Below are 8,597 nucleotides of genomic sequence, written 5' to 3'. Positions count from 1 at the left end.
CCCCAAAATTGTGAAATCTATTAAATCTATTAATTGAGCTAAAGGAACATTTGGAAAATAATCCCTATTGGCATTGCTTGTTTTTTCTCTATATGCTTAGTTCTGCTGCTGCTGCTTCTTCCCCTTCTCCTGCTCCTCAAACTTAGCTACTTTCTTTGGATGTGAGTAAAATGTTGTCCCAGGTTGCCCCTATCATGCCATTTGTCCTGGGGCCTGTATGCTTGGCCAGATCTGATCTTAAATTTTGGAGCTTAATAAATCAAACATACTAATCCATTACTAGCCATCAGAACAGCCCATATGAAGATTACATACGATCAGGCCTATAAAAATGTTTGTAGATAATTATTCTACTTTATTGGCTTCTCTAACAGGAGAATAGATGGAAAAAAAAATTTCTGAATCAGTGCAATATGATTATTTGATAGAGGAGAGGCCAAGGGTCTAAAGATTAGAAGATTAACATGACTAATTTTACTCTCCTAATTAGTTTTGTGGTGCAGTTTGTGTTATAATAATAAAAAGAAGGCTGAAGTTGTTTTTGTATCATATGTTAGATCACTCTAACGAGAATGTTAACAACACTTTGAATAGAAGTTCTATCAGGTTCAGATGTACTTAACATATCAGGTTCAATGCTCTTAACATTTCTTTTATTTGTAGGCTATTTCTTTTGTTATGTCAACATGCCATTTTCTCTTTTCCGGGTAAGAACAACACAGGGTTAGCTTAATAGCGCACAGAATATTTTTTTATATAACTTACTGCAAGAAAATTCAACCCTTAGTAGTTAGATTATAAATTAACCGTGCACCACTGCATAAATCATAATTGTCTTTGACAACCCAATGAAAATAAACACTTTAAAATTGCAATAAAAAAGATTACTATGTAGCTAGACAGAGCAAAACAAGAATCACAATAGACAATATACTTTAATGTCAGCAGCCTCCAAATCTATTAGTGAAAATAAGGTTTCATACACTTTTCAGAGTTTTTCATGGATTCAAATGGTACTTAGATGCTGAAAAGATCTTCACAAATATTTAACCTTCTCTTCCTCCACCGACCACACATACCGCCAACTGTTTCTAACTTGTTAGAGATTAGGGCTCTGAGGATGGCAGTGGTGTAGCAGCATCCCTAGGTAGTGGTGAAAAGTGATAGCAGTGGTAGAACAGTACCCCACTGTAGTGGTGAGACAGTGGGAAAGTCTGGGCTAGCAGCTACACTATCTACAAAGTTTACCTCATGTGGAACTAAAATAAAACTGCGAACTCATTGATTGATCAACAATTAATAGTTAGTTAAAATGAGATACTATTATGAGTTTTCAAAGATTGTCTCATTTACCTTCCCCTTTAATAAGCCCTATTATAATTTAATATTGCTTGCAAGTGGAGAACTCTTTTCATATTGAACTCCCATGTACCTATTATTTTCCCAGCTTATTGGGTAGGGGCTCAAGCCAAGAGAGAAAATTCCTGGAATTGAATTTGGCCCTTGTTACTAACATATGTTGCACAAGAACTGTGGCTAAAGAACTTCATCCTCAACACCAGCTTCTACCCTTTAGGCTGGGAGTTGCCCCACAGGGCCTGGACTACTTTTTACCATCTAAGAATGGGCACTGGATGGTTTAAGGTGAGTGTGTACTTTTGGGGTCTGACACTGGAGAATGACACTGGCTGCAGCTGTGGTGCTCAAGCTCAGATGGCCAAGAACATCATTTATGAATGCCCTTACAGCTCTCCTTCAGATGTCCAAGGTCTTATTGACACTGACCATTCTACCTGTTTTTGGCTTTCTGGTCCTCATGCTTCCAACATATGAGTGTGTCAACACTCACTTCATCATTATCTTCACTGACATCCTGGATCTGAACAAAAGTTTATATGACTAGATAACAGTAGACATTAAATGATGTGGGCAACAGTCATTGGTTACTCTACACAGCAAACACCTGGGAACCTGATCCCAAGATTACTTTTAAAAAACCCAGAGTCAATAGTCCATGACTGCAAAAGAGATATAGACACAAATAAAGTTAGGAAAGTTAGACTATTTAGGGCAAGAAGAGATGAAAAGCTTGAGTCATTAGTAAGGCCAACCAGAATAGTCTGAAGTCTGACAAAAGTGCCTGCTTACATGTGAAATATTCCATAACTTGTCTAGTTATCAAACTACAACATTTTTAGCTAAAGATCAGCCAAAACAGAACAGAAGAGGATAGTCTTTATTTTTACCTTCATTTTTTAAAGGGACACCTTCCTTGTTTTTAATTGTCATTGGTGTTTGTGTAGATTCGCGAGTATGTGAGTTAATGGGAATGGTTAAGTTTCCTAAAAGTTAACATATACCTGTCACAGAACCACTCAATAGATTCTTTTTAGTTAAAAAGTAGCATCTTTCTATAGCTGCTTTTTTGTATGATTTGATCATTAGCTCTCTGTTAAGTTTGGGGAAAAAAATCTATGTTATAGTAGAGGAATATTGGGAAGGAGGGGTGGAATTACATGAAGCACCCGAAGGTTGGAACAAAAGTGAGTTCTATAGAGAAAATGGTAAAGCAGAGCCACTGCAAGTGGTCATGAAATCTCAGTTCCATAAGCTGACCCCTTTGTCTTTACCACCTTCATAGGTGTCCACTTTGGCTAAGACCCAAGACAAAAATGGGCACTTAATCTGTACAGACACTTATGACCTTCAAATTTATATGTCCTTCATCAATAAGAAGCTGGCTCATGCTTAGATTGAAAGGGATTTGGCTACACCTTAAATTCAAGCAAGATAAGATTAAAACAAAGTAAAGTGTTCTACTCTCAACCTTGGTTACCATAAGTCTGTTGTATTAAATTTAGTAATTTGATAATGTGTATTTCTTAACTCAGTCTTAACTATGATCTCTATTTGATCACTGAATTGTTCTATCTTTAATTAGTTTTGTAAATCTGTAGGAAATTGAGCCTAGTAGAATGCTTGCTTAACTGCCTATTTGTTTGAACATCCTTCTTAAACTAATTAGTAAAAATATGTCAAACTAGTGTATTCTGCCATATTGCTACATGGCTCACAAATTTGGAAGTCAAATTAACCTAAGGTAGAAAATGTGCAATTCACTTGTCTTTGATTTAAATTAATACTTGAGTCTTTCATAGCCATTACCCTTAACAGGGGATCTTTGAGCCAAGCAGGATATTACTTGACTTCATTGGGGTGTAGCAATATAGGTTTACGTCAGGAACCATCATGCACCTGCATGATTAGGGCTGCCAGGCTCTGGAATGGGCTCTCAAGTGAGGTGGTACTCTCTCCTACCTTGGGGGCCTTCAAGAGGAGGCTGGACAGATATTTGGCTGGGGTGTTATAACTCCGGAACTTGTTCCTGCCTGGGGCAAGGGGTTGGACCTGATGATCTGTTTAGGTCCAGCCCTAGGCACTATGAAACTATAATGTGAGAGGCAAGGATTTTTATGGGTGATATTTTTATTGGACTGACTTTAAGTGTGGGATAAAGTTAGTTTTCAAATGCAGGGCATTTTTCATCAGGTCCTGTGTGATATATAATGTCACATAATATCTGTGGTGATTTCTGAGTGCTTGGCTAGCTATTTCAAAACAAGATAACAATATGAGATAGACATCACCAGTTAGACTAAGAAATGTGGTGACTGTCTAAATGTATTATGTCTGAGTCCCAGGGGCACCGTGATGCCCCCTGGTGGCCATGCAGTCCTCAGTTATGCTCACCCACCAAACCTTGATCTTATTTAAGGTTGAATAATGGAGGCTGCCCACAGGCCTAAGAGTGAGCCTCAGTCCTACTAAATCTTCAATGGGGTTCCCATTCACTTCCCCCCTGCCCCACCCCAGCTAGTTTCAACTATGCCCTCAAGCTCAAATAAGCCCTCTTGGCCAGACTGTGCTTCTGGAGGGCACCTGTAGCCTTAAGGGCTCTTTGTGTGGCTCTGTTCCTTCCCTACACCACGCCACAAGCCTCACAGGTGGCATCATCATGAACTTTCTCTTGGTCATGCACCTATATTCATGTAGTCCTCCCCTGAGTACTCAAATCCTTGGTCATCTCAGCCAGCCCCTCTCTGGGTTGCCAGGTACTTTGGTCTCTCGTGTGGCCCCTCACTGGGCTGCTGGACCATTCTGGGCCCACCATTCTCAGCCCTTTTCTGAGCTGCTGGACCCCCTGGTCCCACTGTCAGCCCCTGAAGGGCTGCTGGATCTTTATGTAAGCCTTCCTTGCCCTTGCAGGTCTCCAGGTTAAATTGCTAGTGCAACTTAATAGTGAGCACCTGCCCTCTGGCAGGTAATCAAGCCTTCCCTTAGGCTTAACATGAAGCAGGACCACCTGCCCACTTAACCAAGACCTCCTTTGAACCAGGGACCTTCATTTTGTTCCTTGGGTTGCAGAGTGGCTTTCTTTCTGAATTTAGGAGCCCGGTTGCTCTGCTACCAAGAGCTCTACACTTTGTGACTCTCAGGGTGGACTGCCTGGCTGGTTCAGGCTCAGGACTTATAAAGCTCCAGCCCAGCCTGCATCCAGTCAAGTGAGTCCTTATTTACCTCCCTTTGCCAGCTGTATATGGTCTCTTTGGCTACTTGCTTCTTTAGAGAAGCAGGCAGACCCCAGTGCCCTGCTACACTAACAGTTTCTTGGAAGCTAGTGGCATGTACATTACTGCCTTGATTAGCATTATCACAATACTACTAGTAATTCTACAGTGAATATAAAGGAGTAACATAATAGGAATAAATTAATGAATTTATTAATCCAAACTAAATCAAGGGGTTTCATACTCATGCATCTAATCTGAGATGTAATCAACATCTAACGTCTTATTTTTTGGCTACATATTACTTCACAGCAAAGAAGACCAAATTGTGGTTCAGCCTTTTCTTGCAGAGAAAGGGGGGAAGATTTTTATAAGGAACCCTAGAGCATTAAGTGAGTATCCTGACTTTAAGACTTACTAAAGACCATTTTAGAAAGAATTAGTATGGAATCAATATTTAGAGATGCAGTGGATGGCACTGTTGGACTGTAATTATGAACATTAAATTGTGATGGACTAGGGGCTGTAAGTCTTAAATTACATCATTACATAATCTTACAAAATTGTATCATGCACCTTTCAAAAGGCATACGCGGTGAAAAAGACTTATCCTATGTTATGAGAGTTAAATTTACATTTGAACTTTCACGATCAAGTGAAATTTTATATATTTTGCGAAAGTTGGATATCAAATTGAATTATTGGGTAAACTACTGCAAAAGCTGAAGTCAATCCTAATTTTCATAGTTTGAACCCCACCCCCTCAAATATTAATATTATACTAGTAATAGTTCTGAGGCTGAAGTCCTGGCTAGAAAGAGTCTGTGATAATGAATCACTGGGAATAAAAATATTTTTTTAGCAGAGGCATAATAGTTTCCAATGTATGTCCAAAATAAGTTCTAAAATGAAGGCTATGTTTAGAATGAGCCCAGAATAGATTTATTTGAGGATGTCTAGAAGCATTACATGTATAACTGTGCATATGTATTAGGCCTGTGTGAATAGGGAAGAATTGATTTGGATTCGGATTCGGCCAATTCAGAGGACAGAGATTCTATTTGGAGATTTGGATCACTGTCCTGAATTGATTCAGCTGAATCAGCTTCAGATTCAGAGATGATTCAGAGAGATTCAGTGATTTGAATCAGCTGGGGAGAGGCAGGCACAGCTGGGCAGCTGCAGGTTCTCCCGTGGCTCCTCTGGCTGTGGTTGCCTCTCCCCAAGTAGGGGGAACTGTGGGAAAATCCCCCATGACTGCTATGCCTGGCCCTATCACCCGCCCAGCCCCAGCCTAGTCCCAGCACTCAAAAAAAAAAAGCCCGCACTCACTGGCTGCAGGAGCGGTGATTGGGGTATCTGGGTGCTCATGTCAGAACCTCCCCATGCAGCACAGGGTAGTGGGGGGCAGTGGGGATCACCCCACCTACCTGGCACCTGTGCAGCAGCTGCCCCATGGCACGGGTGAAGTGCAGCTCAGCAAATGTGGCCTCTCCAGTGCTGAATAGAAGAGAATAATCACTTCCATTGACCTACTGGCAGCACACCTACCAATGCATCCCAGTATGCTGTTAACCTTTCTATCAACAAGGGTAAACTGCTGGCTCATATCCAGCTTATTGACCACTGTAACACCCAGGTGCTTTTCTGCAGAGCTGTTGCCTAGCCAGTCAGCCCCCAGCCTGCACTTGTACGTGGGAGCGTTCTGTTCTAAGTGAAGGACTTTGCATTTGTCCTTATGGGACTTCATAAGATTTCTTTTGGCCCAATCCTCCAATTTGTCTAGCTCACCCTGAATCCTAGCCCTAGCCTCCAGCATATCTACTACTCTTTCCTGCTTGGTCGTATCTGCAAACTTGCTGAGGGTACACTCTATGCCATCTTCCAAGTCATTGATTAAGACATTGAACGCAACCAACCCAGGACCAACCCCTGGGACACTTCACTTGATACCACCTGCCAACTAGACATCAAGCCATTGCACATTACCCTTTCAGCCTGATGCTCCTGCTAGTTTTCTGTCCATCTTAAAGTCCATTCATCCAGCCTGTACTTCCTTAGATTGCCTGCAAGAATGTTGTGGGAAAAAAATATCAAAAGCTTTGCTAAAATTGAGGTATGCCACATCCACTGGTCTCACTGCATCCACAGAGCCAAGCATCTCTTCAGAAGGCATATCACCCCCAATGCTTTTTGCATGAATTAATTTATTCCTGTTTAGCATATGGGATATCATGCTATCAAAATAATGAAAAACTGCCATTCTTCCAAAATAAGGAGAAATTTAAGATTTATATTATGAATATGAAAATTTTGGAATGGCTTGAAATTAACAAACTACTGAGTGAAAGGAAGAAATCAGGAAATGAAAGAACTTTCTGTAGATAATAGAAGCTTTGGTTGTAGTTATGGTTTACCCTTTATAATAGTCCACAGAATATGACTGTAATGATATATGTATCAATTTATAGCTATGGCTTTATTTCCTCTACAATCCAGGCATTTTAGTGAGGGCTAGTTCTCTTGCAGTGGCATAGCACTGCAAAGCCCTTAGGGTTATGTCTACTAGCCATAATCTTGCTGATTGTGCAGACAGAACTATGCAATAGGCCGTGTGAAGTGGCAAGTTTTTGATTCAGATTCGGATTTGGCAAAGATTCAGATTCAGAGGGACAGTGATTCGATTCGGTGATTTGAGCCACTGTCCTGATTCAATTTGGCCAAATCAGATTCAGAGATACAGTGCCTATTTGGAGACTTGGCCATAGACTATAATGGGGAATCACTAAAATACCTATAACTTTAGGGTTTTTTTGCATAGTTGGATGAAAACAGCAGGGATGGTAGCCCTTTCCCAGGGCATCAAGTCTGCCAAGTTTCAAGGACATAGGTACAGGGGTTTCTGTGAAAATGCCCCTCAAACTGTTGAAAGCAAAACTCATATCACTTTTGTGTTAAGGCAGAGGAGGATGAAAACAGCAAGGATGGTAGCCCCTTATAAGGGCATGAAATCTGCTGAGTTTCAAGGAGGTAGGTACAGAAGGTGCTGTGAAAGTCCCCCTCAAACTGTTGGAAGCCAAACTCATATCACTTGTGTGTGTTAAGGCAAAGTGGGATGAATGCAGCAGGGATGGTAGCCCTTTCTGAGGGCATGAAGCCTGCCAAGTTTCAATGAAATTGGTGCAGGGGTTTCTGTAAAAGTGCCCCTCAAAGTATTGAAGGAAAAACTTTTATCACTTGTGTGTGTTAAGGGGTGTAGGTTGTAGCCACGTTCCAAGGACATAGGCAGACAAGGTTTTTTCAGTCAATAAGGTATATTTTATTAGACCAACTCAAGTAGTTGGAGAAATATATCTTAGCAAGCTTTTGGGCTTAAAAACCCTTCATCAGGCTGAGGAAGTATCTGAATTTGGTATGGGTACTCTTCCTGGACGGAATGAATAGTAAACAAGCCAGAGGCTGGGATGTGTGCGAGAAAGCCAGTCAGTGAAAATATATATTGAGGTTTCAGGGGGTGAGAGACAGGTTGGGAGGGAGGCAGAGAAGGGGAAGGGGGATGTAGTAGGTAAAGATGGAGAGGTGCCTGGGGAGTCAGATGTCAGGCAGGTTATAGTGTGTCATAAATATAATGTTTATATTGAGTCCATGAGTTTTTGTATCTATGAGGCTGATGAAGTGAAGTTCATAGGCTTGTCTGTGAAAAGTGTTTTGTAAATCCAAACAAGCACCAAACCTTACTAACCTCATCACCAGAAGCAAACATCCTACAGCCCAAAACACACTGAATGGATCCAGACCATGCCATGACAAGAAATGCAAAACCTGCCAACATATTTCCAGTACCCCCACAATTAGGACACCCTGCAACAGAACTATCACCATTCCTGAATCTTATAGCTTCACCTCCAGAAAGTGCCCCAATGGGAAATATATAGGAGAGACCAAACAAATGAGCACCAGAATGAATACACACTGGAAATCTATTAAAGACAAGAACACCCAATTACCAGTGGAGGCACATTTCTCACA

This window comes from Crocodylus porosus, unplaced genomic scaffold (genome assembly GCF_001723895.1).
Source record: "Crocodylus porosus isolate Cpor-Errol unplaced genomic scaffold, CroPor_comp1, whole genome shotgun sequence".
NCBI lineage: Eukaryota > Metazoa > Chordata > Crocodylia > Crocodylidae > Crocodylus > Crocodylus porosus.
Note: the sequence above shows the minus strand (reverse complement) of the source record.